The following is a 19,596-nucleotide window of genomic DNA, read 5'->3' as shown; positions in this document are numbered from 1 at the left end:
CCGGGTTCGCTGTTTCCGAGCATCCCTAAACATAGCCCTAGCCGGCATCGAAGACGACTGAAAAATCAGGCCCTAGGAAATGCGTTGCGAGCCCTTTTCGCCCATCCAAAAGTGCCCCCAAAGGAAGGCTTTGGGTACAAGTGAACTCCCCAGGGGAGCCTTTAGGCAGCCCCACATGCAACTGGACCCTCCGGGTTCGCTGTTCCTGAGCAAACCTAAACGTAGCCCTAGCCGTCATCGGAGACGAGTGAAAAATCAGGCCCCAGGAAATGTGTTGCGAGCCCCTTTGGACCATCCAAAAGTGCACCCAAAGGAAGGCTTTGGGTACAAGTGAACTCCCCAGGGGAGCCTTTACGCAGCCCCACATGCTACTGGACCCTCTGGGTTCGATTTTTTCCAGCATCTCTTATTATATCCGTAGCCGGCATGGGAGAAGACTGAAAAACCAGGCCCCAGAAAACGCGTTGCAAGCCCCTTTCGCCCATCAAAAAGTGCCCCTAAAGGAAGGCTTTGGTTACAAGTGAACTCCCCAGGGGAGCCTTTACGCAGCCCCACATGCTACTTGACCCTCCGGGTTCGATTTTTCAGAGCATCCCTACACATAGCCCTAGCCGGCATCGAAGACGACTGAAAAATCAGGCCCCAGGAAATGCGTTGCGAGCCCTTTTCGCCCATCCAAAAGTGCCCCCAAAGGAAGGCTTTGGGTACAAGTGAACTCTCCAGGGGAGCCTTTACGCAGCCCCACATGCAACTGGACCCTCCAGGTTCACTTTTTCCGAGTATCCCTAAATATATCCCTTGCCGGCATGGGAGAAGACTGAATAATCAGGCCCCAGGAAATGCGTTCCAAGCCCTTTTTGCCCATCTAAAAGTGCCCCCAAAGGAAGGCTTTGCGTAAAAGTGAACTCCCCAGGGGAGCCTTTACGCAGCCCCACATGCAACTGGACCCTCCGGGTTCGCTGTTCCTGAGCAAACCTAAACATAGCCCTAGCCGGCATCGAAGACGACTGAACAATCAGGGCCCAGGAAATGCGTTCCAAGCCCTTTTTGCCCATGTAAAAGTGCCCCCAAAGGAAGGCTTTGCGTACAAGTGAACTCCCCAGGGGAGCCTTTACGCAGCACCACATGCAACTGGACCCTCCGGGTTCGCTGTTCCTGAGCAAACCTAAACGTAGCCCTAGCCGTCATCGGAGACGAGTGAAAATTCAGGCCCCTGGAAATGCGTTCCAAGCCCTTTTTGCCCATCCAAAAGTGCCCCCAAAGGAAGGCTTTGGGTACAAGAGAACTCCCCAGGGGAGCCTTTACGCAGGCCCACATGCAACTGGACCCTCCGGGACCGCTGTTCCTGAGCAAACCTAAACGTTTCCAAAGCCGTCATCGGAGACGACAGAAAAATCAGGCCCCAGGAAATGCCTTGCGAGACCCTTTGGACCATCCAAAAGTGCCCCCAAAGGAAGGCTTTGGGTACATCTGAAGTTCCCAGGGGAGCCTTTACGCAGCCCCACATGCAACTGGACCCTCTGGTTTCGATTTTTCCGAGTCTCCCTAAATATATCCCTAGCCGGCATCGAAGACGACTAAAAAATCAGGCCCCAGGAAATGCGTTGCGAGACCCTTTGGACCATCCAAAAGTGCCCCCAAAGGAAGGCTTTGGGTACAAGTGAACTCCCCAGGGGAGCCTTTACGCAGCCCCACATGCAACTGGACCCTCTGGTTTCGATTTTTCCGAGCAACCCTAAATATATCCCTAGCCGGCATGGGAGAAGACTGAAAAACCGGGCCCCAGAAAACGCGTTGCAAGCCCCTTTCGCCCTTCCAAAAGTGTCACCGAATGAAGTCTTTGGTTACAAGTGAACTCCCCAGGGGAGCCTTTACACAGCCCCACATGCAAGTGGACCCTCCGGGTTCTCTGTTTCCGAGCATCCCTAAACATAGCCCTAGCCGGCATCGAAGATGACTGAAAAATCAGGGCCCAGGAAATGGGTTCCAAGCCCCTTTGGACCATACAAAAGTACCCCAAAGGAAGGCTTTGGGTACAAGTGAACTCCCCAGGGGAGCCTTTACGCAGCCCCACATGCAACTGGACCCTCTGTTATCGCTGTTCCTGAGCAAACCTAAACGTTTCCATAGCCGTCATCGGAGATGAGTGAAAAATCAGTCCCCAGGAAATGCGTTGCGAGCCCCTTTGGACCATCCAAAAGTGCCCCCAAAGAAAGGCTTTGGGTACAAGAGAACTCCCCAGGGGAGCCTTTATGCAGCCCCACATGCAACTGGACCCTCCGGGTTCGCTGTTCCTGAGCAAACCTAAAAGTACCCCCAGCCGTCATCGGAGACGAGTGAAAAATCAGGCCCCATGAAATGCGTTGCGAGCCCCTTTGGACCATCCAAAAGTACCCCAAAGGAAGGCTTTGGGTACAAGAGAACTCCCCAGGGGAGCCTTTACGCAGCCCCACATGCAACTGGAACCTCCGGGATCGCTCTTCCTGAGCAAACCTAAACGTTTCCAAAGCCGTCATCGGAGACGACTGAAAAATCAGGCCCAAGGAAATGCCTTGCGAGACCCTTTGGACCATCCAAAAGTGCCCCCAAAGGAAGGCTTTGGGTACATCTGAAGTTCCCAGGGGAGCCTTTACGCAGCCCCACATGCGATTGGACCCTCCGGGTTCGCTTTTTCCGAGTCTCCCTAAACATAGCCCTAGCCGGCATCGAAGACGACTGAAAAATCAGGCCCCAGGAAATGCGTTGCGAGACACTTTGGACCATCCAAAAGTGCCCCCAAAGGAAGGCTTTGGGTACAAGTGAACTCCCCAGGGGAGCCTTTACGCAGCCCCACATGCAACTGGACCCTCCGGGTTCTATTTTTCCGAGCAACCCTAAATATATCCCTAGCCGGCATGGGAGAAGACTGAAAAACCGGGCCCCAGAAAACGCGTTGCAAGCCTTTTTCGCCCTTCCAAATGTGACACCAAAGGAATTCTTTAGTTTCAAGTGAACTCCCCAGGGGAGCCTTTACGCAGCCCCACATGCAACTGGACCATCCGGGTTCGCTGTTTCCGAGCATCCCTAAACATAGCCCTAGCCGGCATCGAAGATGACTGAAAAATCAGGGCTCAGGAAATGGGTTCCAAGCCCCTTTGGACCATCCAAAAGTACCCCAAAGGAAGGCTTTGGGTACAAGTGAACTCCCCAGGGGAGCGTTTACGCAGCACCACATGCAAATGGACCCTCCGGGTTCGCTGTTCCTGAGCAAACCTAAACGTAACCCCAGCCGTCATCGGAGACGAGTGAAAAATCAGGCGCCAGGAAATGCGTTCCAAGCCCTTTTCGCCCATCCAGAAGTGCCCCCAAAGGAAGGCTTTGGGTACATCTGAAGTTCCCAGGGGAGCCTTTACGCAGCCCCACATGCAACTGGACCCTCCGGGTTCGCTGTTCCTGAGCAAACCTAAACGTAGCCCTAGCCGTCATCGGAGACGAGTGAAAAATCAGGCCCCAGGAAATGCGTTGCGAGCCCTTTTCGCCCATCCAAAAGTGCCCCCAAAGGAAGGGTTTGGGTACAAGTGAACTCCCCAGGGGAGCTTTTACGCAGCCCCACATGCAACTGGACCCTCTGGGTTCGCCGTTCCTGAGCAAACCTAAACGTAGCCCTAGCCGTCATGGGAGACGAGTGAAAAATCAGGCCCCAGGAAATGCGTTGCGAGCCCTTTTCGCCCATCCAAAAGTGCCCCCAAAGGAAGGCTTTGGGTACAAGAGAACTCCCCAGGGGAGCCTTTACGCAGCCCCACATGCAAATGGACCCTCCGGGTTCGATTTTTCAGAGCAAACCTAAACATATCCCTAGCCGTCATCGGAGACGACTGAAAAATCAGGCCCAAGGAAATGCGTTGCGAGCCCCTTTGGACCATCCAAAAGTGCCCCCAAAGGAAGGCTTTGGGTACAAGAGAACTCCCCAGGGGAGCCTTTACGCAGCCCCACATGCAACTGGACCCTCCGGGATCGCTGTTCCTGAGCAAACCTAAACGTTTCAAAAGCCGTCATCGGAGACGACAGAAAAATCAGGCCCCAGGAAATGCGTTGCGAGCCCCTTTGGACCATCCAAAAAGTGCCCCCAAAGGAAGGCTTTGGGTACATCTGAAGTTCCCAGGGGAGCCTTTACGCAGCCCCACATGCAACTGGACCCTCCGGGTTCGCTGTTCCTGAGCAAACCTAAACGTAGCCCTAGCTGTCACGGAGACGAGTGAAAAATCAGGCCCCAGGAAATGCGTTGCGAGCCCCTTTCGCACATCCAAAAGTGCCCCCAAAGGAAGGCTTTGGGTACAAGAGAACTCCCCAGGGGAGCCTTTACGCAGCCCCACATGCAACTGGACCCTCCGGGTTCGATTTTTCCCAGCAACACTAAATATATCCCTAGCCGGCATGGGAGAAGACTGAAAAACCGGGCCACAGAAAACGTGTTGCAAGCCCCTTTCGCCCTTCCAAAAGTGTCACCAAAGGAAGTCTTTAGATTCAAGTGAACTCCCCAGGGGAGCTTTTACGCAGCCCCACATGCAACTGGACCCTCCGGGTTCGCTTTTTCCGAGCATCCCTAAACATAGCCCTAGCCGGCATCGAAGATGACTGAAAAATCAGGGCCCAGGAAATTAGTTCCAAGCCCCTTTGGACCATCCAAAAGTACCCCAAAGGAAGGCTTTGGGTACAAGTGAACTCCCCAGGGGAGCCTTTACGCAGCCCCACATGCAACTGGACCCTCCGAGTTCGCTGTTTCCGAGTATCCCTAAACATAGCCCTAGCCGGCATCGAAGACGACTGAATAATCAGGCCCCAGGAAATGCGTTCCAAGCCCTTTTTGCCCATCTAAAAGTGCCCCCAAAGGAAGGCTTTGCGTACAAGTGAACTCCCCAGGGGAGCCTTTACGCAGCCCCACATGCGATTGGACCCTCCGGGTTTGCTGTTTCCGAGTCTCCCTAAATATACCCCTAGCCGGCATCGAAGACGACTGAATAATCAGGCCCCAGGAAATGCGTTCCAAGCCCTTTTTGCCCATCCAAAAGTGCCCCCAAAGGAAGGCTTTGGGTACAAGAGAACTCCCCAGGGGAGCCTTTACGCAGCCCCACATGCAACTGGACCCTCCGGGTTCGCTGTTCCTGAGCAAACCTATACGTAGCCCTAGCCGTCATCGGAGACGAGTGAAAAATCAGGCCCCACGAAATGCGTTGCGAGACCCTTTGGACCTACCAAAAGTGTCACGAAAGGAAGGCTTTGGGTACAAGTGAACTCCCCGGGGAGCCTTTACGCAGCCCCACATGCAACTGAACCCTCCAGGTTCGCTGTTTCCGAGTATCCCTAAATGTATCCCTTGCCGGCATGGGAGAAGACTGAAAAACCTGGCCCCAGAAAACGCGTTGCAAGCCCATTTCGCCCATCCAAAAGTGTCACGAAAGGAAGGCTTTGGGTACAAGTGAACACCCCGGGGAACCTTTACGCAGCCCCACATGCAACTGGACCCTCCGGGTTCGCTGTTTCCGAGTATCCCTAAACATAGCCCTAGCCGGCATCGAAGACGACTGAAAAATCAGGCCCAAGGAAATGCGTTGCGAGCCCTTTTCGCCCATCCAAAAGTGCCCCCAAAGGAAGGCTTTGGGTACAAGTGAACTCCCCAGGGGAGCTTTTACGCAGCCCCACATGCAACTGGACCCTCTGGGTTCGCCGTTCCTGAGCAAACCTAAACGTAGCCCTAGCCGTCATGGGAGACGAGTGAAAAATCAGGCCCCAGGAAATGCGTTGCGAGCCCTTTTCGCCCATCCAAAAGTGCCCCCAAAGGAAGGCTTTGGGTACAAGAGAACTCCCCAGGGGAGCCTTTACGCAGCCCCACATGCAAATGGACCCTCCGGGTTCGATTTTTCAGAGCAAACCTAAACATATCCCTAGCCGTCATCGGAGACGACTGAAAAATCAGGCCCAAGGAAATGCGTTGCGAGCCCCTTTGGACCATCCAAAAGTGCACCCAAAGGAAGGCTTTGGGTACAAGTGAACTCCCCAGGGGAGCCTTTACGCAGCCCCACATGCTACTGGACCCTCTGGGTTCGATTTTTTCCAGCATCTCTTATTATATCCGTAGCCGGCATGGGAGAAGACTGAAAAACCAGGCCCCAGAAAACGCGTTGCAAGCCCCTTTCGCCCATCAAAAAGTGCCCCTAAAGGAAGGCTTTGGTTACAAGTGAACTCCCCAGGGGAGCCTTTACGCAGCCCCACATGCTACTTGACCCTCCGGGTTCGATTTTTCAGAGCATCCCTACACATAGCCCTAGCCGGCATCGAAGACGACTGAAAAATCAGGCCCCAGGAAATGCGTTGCGAGCCCTTTTCGCCCATCCAAAAGTGCCCCCAAAGGAAGGCTTTGGGTACAAGTGAACTCTCCAGGGGAGCCTTTACGCAGCCCCACATGCAACTGGACCCTCCAGGTTCACTTTTTCCGAGTATCCCTAAATATATCCCTTGCCGGCATGGGAGAAGACTGAATAATCAGGCCCCAGGAAATGCGTTCCAAGCCCTTTTTACCCATCTAAAAGTGCCCCCAAAGGAAGGCTTTGCGTACAAGTGAACTCCCCAGGGGAGCCTTTACGCAGCCCCACATGCAACTGGACCCTCCGGGTTCGCTGTTCCTGAGCAAACCTAAACATAGCCCTAGCCGGCATCGAAGACGACTGAACAATCAGGGCCCAGGAAATGCGTTCCAAGCCCTTTTTGCCCATGTAAAAGTGCCCCCAAAGGAAGGCTTTGCGTACAAGTGAACTCCCCAGGGGAGCCTTTACGCAGCCCCACATGCAACTGGACCCTCCGGGTTCGCTGTTCCTGAGCAAACCTAAACGTAGCCCTAGCTGTCATCGGAGACGAGTGAAAAATCAGGCCCCAGGAAATGCGTTGTGAGCCCCTTTGGACCATCCAAAAGTGCCCCCAAAGGAAGGCTTTGCGTACAAGAGAACTCCGCAGGGGAGCCTTTACGCAGCCCCACATGCAACTGGACCCTCCGGGATCGCTGTTCCTGAGCAAACCTAAACGTTTCCAAAGCCGTCATCGGAGACGACAGAAAAATCAGGCCCCAGGAAATGCCTTGCGAGACCCTTTGGACCATCCAAAAGTGCCCCCAAAGGAAGGCTTTGGGTACATCTGAAGTTCCCAGGGGAGCCTTTACGCAGCCCCACATGCAACTGGACCCTCTGGTTTCGATTTTTCCGAGTCTCCCTAAATATATCCCTAGCCGGCATCGAAGACGACTGAAAAATCAGGCCCCAGGAAATGCGTTGCGAGACCCTTTGGACCATCCAAAAGTGCCCCCAAAGGAAGGCTTTGGGTACAAGTGAACTCCCCAGGGGAGCCTTTACGCAGCCCCACATGCAACTGGACCCTCTGGTTTCGATTTTTCCGAGCAACCCTAAATATATCCCTAGCCGGCATGGGAGAAGACTGAAAAACCGGGCCCCAGAAAACGCGTTGCAAGCCCCTTTCGCCCTTCCAAAAGTGTCACCGAATGAAGTCTTTGGTTACAAGTGAACTCCCCAGGGGAGCTTTTACACAGCCCCACATGCAAGTGGACCCTCCGGGTTCTCTGTTTCCGAGCATCCCTAAACATAGCCCTAGCCGGCATCGAAGATGACTGAAAAATCAGGGCCCAGGAAATGGGTTCCAAGCCCCTTTGGACCATACAAAAGTACCCCAAAGGAAGGCTTTGGGTACAAGTGAACTCCCCAGGGGAGCCTTTACGCAACCCCACATGCAACTGGACCCTCTGTTATCGCTGTTCCTGAGCAAACCTAAACGTTTCCATAGCCGTCATCGGAGACGAGTGAAAAATCAGTCCCCAGGAAATGCGTTGCGAGCCCCTTTGGACCATCCAAAAGTGCCCCCAAAGAAAGGCTTTGGGTACAAGAGAACTCCCCAGGGGAGCCTTTATGCAGCCCCACATGCAACTGGACCCTCCGGGTTCGCTGTTCCTGAGCAAACCTAAAAGTACCCCCAGCCGTCATCGGAGACGAGTGAAAAATCAGGCCCCATGAAATGCGTTGCGAGCCCCTTTGGACCATCCAAAAGTACCCCAAAGGAAGGCTTTGGGTACAAGAGAACTCCCCAGGGGAGCCTTTACGCAGCCCCACATGCAACTGGAACCTCCGGGATCGCTGTTCCTGAGCAAACCTAAACGTTTCCAAAGCCGTCATCGGAGACGACTGAAAAATCAGGCCCCAGGAAATGCCTTGCGAGACCCTTTGGACCATCCAAAAGTGCCCCCAAAGGAAGGCTTTGGGTACATCTGAAGTTCCCAGGGGAGCCTTTACGCAGCCCCACATGCGATTGGACCCTCCGGGTTCGCTTTTTCCGAGTCTCCCTAAACATAGCCCTAGCCGGCATCGAAGACGACTGAAAAATCAGGCCCCAGGAAATGCGTTGCGAGACACTTTGGACCATCCAAAAGTGCCCCCAAAGGAAGGCTTTGCGTACAAGAGAACTCCCCAGGGGAGCCTTTACGCAGCCCCACATGCAACTGGACCCTCCGGGTTCTATTTTTCCGAGCAACCCTAAATATATCCCTAGCCGGCATGGGAGAAGACTGAAAAACCGGGCCCCAGAAAACGCGTTGCAAGCCCCTTTCGCCCTTCCAAATGTGACACCAAAGGAATTCTTTAGTTTCAAGTGAACTCCCCAGGGGAGCCTTTACGCAGCCCCACATGCAACTGGACCCTCCGGGTTCTCTGTTTCCGAGCATCCCTAAACATAGCCCTAGCCGGCATCGAAGATGACTGAAAAATCAGGGCTCAGGAAATGGGTTCCAAGCCCCTTTGGACCATCCAAAAGTACCCCAAAGGAAGGCTTTGGGTACAAGTGAACTCCCCAGGGGAGCGTTTACGCAGCACCACATGCAAATGGACCCTCCGGGTTCGCTGTTCCTGAGCAAACCTAAACGTAACCCTAGCCGTCATCGGAGACGAGTGAAAAATCAGGCGCCAGGAAATGCGTTCCAAGCCCTTTTCGCCCATCCAGAAGTGCCCCCAAAGGAAGGCTTTGGGTACATCTGAAGTTCCCAGGGGAGCCTTTACGCAGCCCCACATGCAACTGGACCCTCCGGATTCGCTGTTCCTGAGCAAACCTAAACGTAGCCCTAGCCGTCATCGGAGACGAGTGAAAAATCAGGCCCCACGAAATGCGTTGCGAGACCCTTTGGACCTACCAAAAGTGTCACGAAAGGAAGGCTTTGGGTACAAGTGAACTCCCCGGGGAGCCTTTACGCAGCCCCACATGCAACTGAACCCTCCAGGTTCGCTGTTTCCGAGTATCCCTAAATATATCCCTTGCCGGCATGGGAGAAGACTGAAAAACCTGGCCCCAGAAAACGCGTTGCAAGCCCGTTTCGCCCATCCAAAAGTGCCACCAAAGGAAGGCTTTGGGTACAAGTGAACACCCCGGGGAACGTTTACGCAGCCCCACATGCAACTGGACCCTCCGGGTTCGCTGTTTCCGAGTATACCTAAACATAGCCCTAGCCGGCATCGAAGACGACTGAAAAATCAGGCCCAATGAAATGCGTTGCGAGCCCTTTTCGCCCATCCAAAAGTGCCCCCAAAGGAAGGCTTTGGGTACAAGTGAACTCCCCAGGGGAGCTTTTACGCAGCCCCACATGCAACTGGACCCTCTGGGTTCGCCGTTCCTGAGCAAACCTAAACGTAGCCCTAGCCGTCATGGGAGACGAGTGAAAAATCAGGCCCCAGGAAATGCGTTGCGAGCCCTTTTCGCCCATCCAAAAGTGACCCCAAAGGAAGGCTTTGGGTACAAGAGAACTCCCCAGGGGAGCCTTTATGCAGCCCCACATGCGACTGGACCCTCCGGGTTCGCTGTTCCTGAGCAAACCTAAACATATCCCTAGCCGTCATCGGAGACGACAGAAAAATCAGGCGCCAGGAAATGCGTTCCAAGCCCTTTTAGCCCATCCAAAAGTGCCCCCAAAGGAAGGCTTTGGGTACATCTGAAGTTCCCAGGGGAGCCTTTACGCAGCCCCACATGCAACTGGATTTTCCGGGATCGCTGTTCCTGAGCAAACCTAAACGTAGCCCTAGCTGTCACGGAGACGAGTGAAAAATCAGGCCCCAGGAAATGCGTTGCGAGCCCCTTTCGCACATCCAAAAGTGCCCCCAAAGGAAGGCTTTGGGTACAAGAGAACTCCCCAGGGGAGCCTTTACGCAGCCCCACATGCAACTGGACCCTCCGGGTTCGATTTTTCCCAGCAACACTAAATATATCCCTAGCCGGCATGGGAGAAGACTGAAAAACCGGGCCACAGAAAACGTGTTGCAAGCCCCTTTCGCCCTTCCAAAAGTGTCACCAAAGGAAGTCTTTAGATTCAAGTGAACTCCCCAGGGGAGCTTTTACGCAGCCCCACATGCAACTGGACCCTCCGGGTTCGCTTTTTCCGAGCATCCCTAAACATAGCCCTAGCCGGCATCGAAGATGACTGAAAAATCAGGGCCCAGGAAATTAGTTCCAAGCCCCTTTGGACCATCCAAAAGTACCCCAAAGGAAGGCTTTGGGTACAAGTGAACTCCCCAGGGGAGCCTTTACGCAGCCCCACATGCAACTGGACCCTCCGAGTTCGCTGTTTCCGAGTATCCCTAAACATAGCCCTAGCCGGCATCGAAGACGACTGAATAATCAGGCCCCAGGAAATGCGTTCCAAGCCCTTTTTGCCCATCTAAAAGTGCCCCCAAAGGAAGGCTTTGCGTACAAGTGAACTCCCCAGGGGAGCCTTTACGCAGCCCCACATGCGATTGGACCCTCCGGGTTTGCTGTTTCCGAGTCTCCCTAAATATACCCCTAGCCGGCATCGAAGACGACTGAATAATCAGGCCCCAGGAAATGCGTTCCAAGCCCTTTTTGCCCATCCAAAAGTGCCCCCAAAGGAAGGCTTTGGGTACAAGAGAACTCCCCAGGGGAGCCTTTACGCAGCCCCACATGCAACTGGACCCTCCGGGTTCGCTGTTCCTGAGCAAACCTATACGTAGCCCTAGCCGTCATCGGAGACGAGTGAAAAATCAGGCCCCACGAAATGCGTTGCGAGACCCTTTGGACCTACCAAAAGTGTCACGAAAGGAAGGCTTTGGGTACAAGTGAACTCCCCGGGGAGCCTTTACGCAGCCCCACATGCAACTGAACCCTCCAGGTTCGCTGTTTCCGAGTATCCCTAAATGTATCCCTTGCCGGCATGGGAGAAGACTGAAAAACCTGGCCCCAGAAAACGCGTTGCAAGCCCATTTCGCCCATCCAAAAGTGTCACGAAAGGAAGGCTTTGGGTACAAGTGAACACCCCGGGGAACCTTTACGCAGCCCCACATGCAACTGGACCCTCCGGGTTCGCTGTTTCCGAGTATCCCTAAACATAGCCCTAGCCGGCATCGAAGACGACTGAAAAATCAGGCCCAAGGAAATGCGTTGCGAGCCCTTTTCGCCCATCCAAAAGTGCCCCCAAAGGAAGGCTTTGGGTACAAGTGAACTCCCCAGGGGAGCTTTTACGCAGCCCCACATGCAACTGGACCCTCTGGGTTCGCCGTTCCTGAGCAAACCTAAACGTAGCCCTAGCCGTCATGGGAGACGAGTGAAAAATCAGGCCCCAGGAAATGCGTTGCGAGCCCTTTTCGCCCATCCAAAAGTGCCCCCAAAGGAAGGCTTTGGGTACAAGAGAACTCCCCAGGGGAGCCTTTACGCAGCCCCACATGCAAATGGACCCTCCGGGTTCGATTTTTCAGAGCAAACCTAAACATATCCCTAGCCGTCATCGGAGACGACTGAAAAATCAGGCCCAAGGAAATGCGTTGCGAGCCCCTTTGGACCATCCAAAAGTGCCCCCAAAGGAAGGCTTTGGGTACAAGAGAACTCCCCAGGGGAGCCTTTACGCAGCCCCACATGCAACTGGACCCTCCGGGATCGCTGTTCCTGAGCAAACCTAAACGTTTCCAAAGCCGTCATCGGAGACGACAGAAAAATCAGGCCCCAGGAAATGCGTTGCGAGCCCCTTTGGACCATCCAAAAAGTGCCCCCAAAGGAAGGCTTTGGGTACATCTGAAGTTCCCAGGGGAGCCTTTACGCAGCCCCACATGCAACTGGACCCTCCGGGTTCGCTGTTCCTGAGCAAACCTAAACGTAGCCCTAGCTGTCACGGAGACGAGTGAAAAATCAGGCCCCAGGAAATGCGTTGCGAGCCCCTTTCGCACATCCAAAAGTGCCCCCAAAGGAAGGCTTTGGGTACAAGAGAACTCCCCAGGGGAGCCTTTACGCAGCCCCACATGCAACTGGACCCTCCGGGTTCGATTTTTCCCAGCAACACTAAATATATCCCTAGCCGGCATGGGAGAAGACTGAAAAACCGGGCCACAGAAAACGTGTTGCAAGCCCCTTTCGCCCTTCCAAAAGTGTCACCAAAGGAAGTCTTTAGATTCAAGTGAACTCCCCAGGGGAGCTTTTACGCAGCCCCACATGCAACTGGACCCTCCGGGTTCGCTTTTTCCGAGCATCCCTAAACATAGCCCTAGCCGGCATCGAAGATGACTGAAAAATCAGGGCCCAGGAAATTAGTTCCAAGCCCCTTTGGACCATCCAAAAGTACCCCAAAGGAAGGCTTTGGGTACAAGTGAACTCCCCAGGGGAGCCTTTACGCAGCCCCACATGCAACTGGACCCTCCGAGTTCGCTGTTTCCGAGTATCCCTAAACATAGCCCTAGCCGGCATCGAAGACGACTGAATAATCAGGCCCCAGGAAATGCGTTCCAAGCCCTTTTTGCCCATCTAAAAGTGCCCCCAAAGGAAGGCTTTGCGTACAAGTGAACTCCCCAGGGGAGCCTTTACGCAGCCCCACATGCGATTGGACCCTCCGGGTTTGCTGTTTCCGAGTCTCCCTAAATATACCCCTAGCCGGCATCGAAGACGACTGAATAATCAGGCCCCAGGAAATGCGTTCCAAGCCCTTTTTGCCCATCCAAAAGTGCCCCCAAAGGAAGGCTTTGGGTACAAGAGAACTCCCCAGGGGAGCCTTTACGCAGCCCCACATGCAACTGGACCCTCCGGGTTCGCTGTTCCTGAGCAAACCTATACGTAGCCCTAGCCGTCATCGGAGACGAGTGAAAAATCAGGCCCCACGAAATGCGTTGCGAGACCCTTTGGACCTACCAAAAGTGTCACGAAAGGAAGGCTTTGGGTACAAGTGAACTCCCCGGGGAGCCTTTACGCAGCCCCACATGCAACTGAACCCTCCAGGTTCGCTGTTTCCGAGTATCCCTAAATGTATCCCTTGCCGGCATGGGAGAAGACTGAAAAACCTGGCCCCAGAAAACGCGTTGCAAGCCCATTTCGCCCATCCAAAAGTGTCACGAAAGGAAGGCTTTGGGTACAAGTGAACACCCCGGGGAACCTTTACGCAGCCCCACATGCAACTGGACCCTCCGGGTTCGCTGTTTCCGAGTATCCCTAAACATAGCCCTAGCCGGCATCGAAGACGACTGAAAAATCAGGCCCAAGGAAATGCGTTGCGAGCCCTTTTCGCCCATCCAAAAGTGCCCCCAAAGGAAGGCTTTGGGTACAAGTGAACTCCCCAGGGGAGCTTTTACGCAGCCCCACATGCAACTGGACCCTCTGGGTTCGCCGTTCCTGAGCAAACCTAAACGTAGCCCTAGCCGTCATGGGAGACGAGTGAAAAATCAGGCCCCAGGAAATGCGTTGCGAGCCCTTTTCGCCCATCCAAAAGTGCCCCCAAAGGAAGGCTTTGGGTACAAGAGAACTCCCCAGGGGAGCCTTTACGCAGCCCCACATGCAAATGGACCCTCCGGGTTCGATTTTTCAGAGCAAACCTAAACATATCCCTAGCCGTCATCGGAGACGACTGAAAAATCAGGCCCAAGGAAATGCGTTGCGAGCCCCTTTGGACCATCCAAAAGTGCCCCCAAAGGAAGGCTTTGGGTACAAGAGAACTCCCCAGGGGAGCCTTTACGCAGCCCCACATGCAACTGGACCCTCCGGGATCGCTGTTCCTGAGCAAACCTAAACGTTTCAAAAGCCGTCATCGGAGACGACAGAAAAATCAGGCCCCAGGAAATGCGTTGCGAGCCCCTTTGGACCATCCAAAAAGTGCCCCCAAAGGAAGGCTTTGGGTACATCTGAAGTTCCCAGGGGAGCCTTTACGCAGCCCCACATGCAACTGGACCCTCCGGGTTCGCTGTTCCTGAGCAAACCTAAACGTAGCCCTAGCTGTCATCGGAGACGAGTGAAAAATCAGGCCCCAGGAAATGCGTTGTGAGCCCCTTTGGACCATCCAAAAGTGCCCCCAAAGGAAGGCTTTGCGTACAAGAGAACTCCGCAGGGGAGCCTTTACGCAGCCCCACATGCAACTGGACCCTCTGGGTTCGATTTTTCTGAGCAACCCTTAATATATGCCTAGCCGGCATGGGAGAAGACTGAAAAACCGGGCCCCAGAAAACGCGTTGCAAGCCCCTTTCGCCCATCCAAAATTGTCACCAAAGGAAGGCTTTGGGTACAAGTGAACTCCCCAGGGGAGCCTTTACGCAGCCCCACATGCAACTGGACCCTCTGGGTTCGATTTTTCCGAGCAACCCTTAATATATCCCTAGCCAGCATAGGAGAAGACTGAAAAACCGGGCCCCAGAAAACGCGTTGCAAGCCCGTTTCGCCCATCCAAAAGTGTCACCAAAGGAAGGCTTTGGGTACAAGTGAACTCCCCAGGGGAGCCTTTACGCAGCCCCACATGCAACTGGACCCTCCGGGTTCGCTGTTTCCGTGTATACCTAAACATAGCCCTAGCGGGCATCGAATACGACTGAATAATCAGGCCCCAGGAAATGCGTTCCAAGCCCTTTTAGCCCATCCAAAAGTGCCCCCAAAGGAAGGCTTTGGGTACAAGTGAACTCCCCAGGGGAGCCTTTACGCAGCCCCACATGCAACTGGACCCTCCGGGTTCGCTGTTCCTGAGCAAACCTAAACGTATCCCTAGATGTCATCGGAGACGAGTGAAAAATCAGGCCCCAGGAAATGCGTTGCGAGCCCCTTTGGACCATGCAAAAGTGCCCCCAAAGGAAGGCTTTGGGTACAAGAGAACTCCCCAGGGGAGCCTTTACGCAGCCCCACATGCAACTGGACCCTCTGGGTTCGATTTTTCCGAGCAACCCTTAATATATGCCTAGCCGGCATGGGAGAAGACTGAAAAACCGGGCCCCAGAAAACGCGTTGCAAGCCCCTTTCGCCCATCCAAAATTGTCACCAAAGGAAGGCTTTGGGTACAAGTGAACTCCCCAGGGGAGCCTTTACGCAGCCCCACATGCTACTGGACCCTCCGGGTTCGCTGTTTCCGAGTATCCCTAAACATAGCCCTAACGGGCATCGAAGAGGACTGAATAATCAAGCCCCAGGAAATGCATTCCAAGCCCTTTTTGCCCATCCAAAAGTGCCCCCAAAGGAAGGCTTTGGGTACAAGTGAACTCCCCAGGGGAGCCTTTACGCAGCCCCACATGCAACTGGACCCTCCATGTTCGCTGTTCCTGAGCAAACCTAAACCTAACCCTAGCCGTCATCGGAGACGAGTGAAAAATCAGGCCCCAGGAAATGCGTTCCGAGCCCCTTTGGACCATCCAAAAGTGCCCCCAAAGGAAGGCTTTGGGTACAAGTGAACTCCCCAGGGGAGCCTTTACGCAGCCCCACATGCAACTGGACCCTCCGGGTTCGCTGTTCCTGAGCAAACCTAAACGTACCCCCAGCCGTCATCGGAGACGAGTGAAAAATCAGGCCCCAGGAAATGCGTTGCGAGCCCCTTTGGACCATCCAAAAGTGCCCCCAAAGGAAGGCTTTGCGTACAAGAGAACTCCCCAGGGGAGCCTTTACGCAGCCCCACATGCAACTGGACCCTCTGGGTTCGATTTTTCCGAGCAACCCTAAATATATCCCTAGCCGGCATGGGAGAAGACTGAAAAACCGGGCCCCAGAAAACGCATTGCAAGCCCCTTTCGCCCATCCAAAAGTGTCACCAAAGGAAGGCTTTGGGTACAAGTGAACTCCCCAGGGGAGCCTTTACGCAGCCCCACATGCTACTGGATCCTCCGGGTTCGCTGTTTCCGAGTATCCCTAAACATAGCCCTAGCCGGCATCGAAGACGACTTAATAATCAGGCCCCAGGAAATGCGTTCCAAGCCCTTTTAGCCCATCCAAAAGTGTCACCAAAGGAAGGCTTTGGGTACAAGTGAACTCCCCAGGGGAGCCTTTACGCAGCCCCACATGCTACTGGACCTTCCGGGTTCGCTGTTTCCTAGCATTCCTAAACATAGCCCTAGCCGGCATCGAAGATGACTGAAAAATCAGGGCCCAAGAAATGGGTTCCAAGCCCCTTTGGACCATCCAAAAGTACCCCAAAGGAAGGCTTTGGGTTCAAGAGAACTCCCCAGGGGAGCCTTTACGCAGCCCCACATGCAACTGGACCCTCCGGGTTCGCTGTTCCTGAGCAAACCTAAACGTATCCCCAGCCGTCTTCGGAGACGAGTGAAAAATCAAGCCCCAGGAAATGCATTGCGAGCCCCTTTGGACCATCCAAAAGTGCCCCCAAAGGAAGGCTTTGGGTACAAGAGAACTCCCCAGGGGAGCCTTTACGCAGCCTCACATGCAACTGGATCCTCCGCGATCGCTGTTCCTGAACAAACCTAAATGTAGCCCTAGCTGTCATCGGAGACGAGTGAAAAATCAGGCCCCAGGAAATGCGTTGCGAGACCCTTTGGACCATCCAAAAGTACCGCAAAGGAAGGCTTTGGGTACAAGAGAACTCCCCAGGGGATCCTTTACGCAGCCCCACATGCAACTGCACCCTCTGGCTTCGATTTTTCCGAGCAACCCTTAATATATCCCTAGCCGGCATGGGAGTAGACTGAAAACCCGGGCCCCAGAAAACGTGTTGCAAGCCCCTTTCGCCCATCCGAAAGTGTCAACAAAGGAAGGCTTTGGGTACAAGTGAACTCCCCAGGGGAGCATTTACGCAGCCCCACATGCTACTGGACCCTCCGGGTTCGCTCTTCCTGAGCAAACCTAAAAGTAGCCCTAACTGTCATCGGAGACTAGTGAAAAATCAGGCCCAAGGAAATGCGTTGCGAGCCCCTTTGGACCATCCAAAAATTGCCCCCAAAGGAAGACTTTGGGTACAAGTGAACTCCCCAGGGGAGCCTTTATGCAGCCCCACATGCGACTGGACCCTCCGGGTTCGCTGTTCCTCAGCAAACCTAAACGTAGCCCTAGCCGTAATCGGAGACGAGTGAAAAATCAGGCCCCAGGAAATGTGTTGCGAGCCCCTTTGGACCATCCAAAAGTGCCCCCAAAGAAAGGCTTTGGGTACAAGTGAACTCCCCAGGGGAGCCTTTACGCAGTCCCACATGCAACTGAACCCTCCAGGTTCGCTGATCCGAGTATCCCTAAATATATCCCTAGCCGGCATGGGAGAATACTGAAAAACCTGGCCCCAGAAAACGCGTTGCAAGCCCGTTTCGCCCATCCAAAAGTGTCACGAAAGGAAGGCTTTGGGTACAAGTGAGCTCCCCGGGGGAGCCTTTACGCAGCCCCACATGCAACTGGACCCTCCGGGTTCGATTTTTCCGAGCATCCCTACACATAGCCCTAGCCGGCATCGAAGACGACTGAAAAATCAGGCCCCAGGAAATGCGTTGCGAGCCCTTTTCGCCCATCCAAAAGTGCCCCCAAAGGAAGGCTTTGGGTACAAGTGACCTCCAGGGGAGCCTTTACGCAGCCTCACATGCAACTGGATCCTCCGCGATCGCTGTTCCTGAACAAACCTAAATGTAGCCCTAGCTGTCATCGGAGACGAGTGAAAAATCAGGCCCCAGGAAATGCGTTGCGAGACCCTTTGGACCATCCAAAAGTACCCCAAAGGAAGGCTTTGGGTACAAGAGAACTCCCCAGGGGAGCCTTTACGCAGCCCCACATGCAACTGGACCCTCTGGATTCGATTTTTCCGAGCAACCCTTAATATATCCCTAGCCGGCATGGGAGTAGACTGAAAACCCGGGCCCCAGAAAACGTGTTGCAAGCCCCTTTCGCCCATCCGAAAGTGTCAACAAAGGAAGGCTTTGGGTACAAGTGAACTCCCCAGGGGAGCATTTACGCAGCCCCACATGCTACTGGACCCTCCGGGTTCGCTCTTCCTGAGCAAACCTAAACGTAGCCCTAGCTGTCATCGGAGACGAGTGAAAAATCAGGCCCAAGGAAATGCGTTGCGAGCCCCTTTGGACCATCCAAAAATTGCCCCCAAAGGAAGACTTTGGGTACAAGTGAACTCCCCAGGGGAGCCTTTATGCAGCCCCACATGCGACTGGACCCTCCGGGTTCGCTGTTCCTGAGCAAACCTAAACGTAGCCCTAGCCGTAATCGGAGACGAGTGAAAAATCAGGCCCCAGGAAATGTGTTGCGAGCCCCTTTGGACCATCCAAAAGTGCCCCCAAAGAAAGGCTTTGGGTACAAGTGAACTCCCCAGGGGAGCCTTTACGCAGTCCCACATGCAACTGAACCCTCCAGGTTCGCTGTTTCCGAGTATCCCTAAATATATCCCTAGCCGGCATGGGAGAATACTGAAAAACCTGGCCCCAGAAAACGCGTTGCAAGCCCGTTTCGCCCATCCAAAAGTGTCACGAAAGGAAGGCTTTGGGTACAAGTGAGCTCCCCGGGGGAGCCTTTACGCAGCCTCACATGCAACTGGATCCTCCGCGATCGCTGTTCCTGAACAAACCTAAATGTAGCCCTAGCTGTCATCGGAGACGAGTGAAAAATCAGGCCCCAGGAAATGCGTTGCGAGACCCTTTGGACCATCCAAAAGTACCCCAAAGGAAGGCTTTGGGTACAAGAGAACTCCCCAGGGGAGCCTTTACGCAGCCCCACATGCAAGTGGACCCTCTGGCTTCGATTTTTCCGAGCAACCCTTAATATATCCCTAGCCGGCATGGGAGTAGACTGAAAACCCGGGCCCCAGAAAACGTGTTGCAAGCTCCTTTCGCCCATCCGAAAGTGTCAACAAAGGAAGGCTTTGGGTACAAGTGAACTCCCCAGGGGAGCATTTAAGCAGCCCCACATGCTACTGGACCCTCCGGGTTCGCTCTTCCTGAGCAAACCTAAACGTAGCCCTAGCTGTCATCGGAGACGAGTGAAAAATCAGGCCCCAGGAAATGCGTTGCGAGCCCCTTTGGACCATCCAAAAATTGCCCCCAAAGGAAGGCTTTGGGTACAAGTGAACTCCCCAGGGGAGCCTTTACGCAGCCCCACATGCAACTGGACCCTCTGTTATCGCTGTTCCTGAGCAAACCTAAACATTTCCATAGCCGTCATCGGAGACGAGTGAAAAATCAGTCCCCAGGAAATGCGTTGCGAGCCCCTTTGGACCATCCAAAAGTGCCCCCAAAGGAAGGCTTTGGGTACATCTGAAGTTCCCAGGGGAGCCTTTATGCAGCCCCACATGCAACTGGACCCTCAGTTTTCGCTGTTCCTGAGCAAACCTAAACGTAGCCCTAGCTGTCA

This window comes from Anas platyrhynchos, chromosome 38 (assembly GCF_047663525.1).
Source record: "Anas platyrhynchos isolate ZD024472 breed Pekin duck chromosome 38, IASCAAS_PekinDuck_T2T, whole genome shotgun sequence".
NCBI lineage: Eukaryota > Metazoa > Chordata > Aves > Anseriformes > Anatidae > Anas > Anas platyrhynchos.
This window is presented reverse-complemented; position numbering follows the sequence as displayed.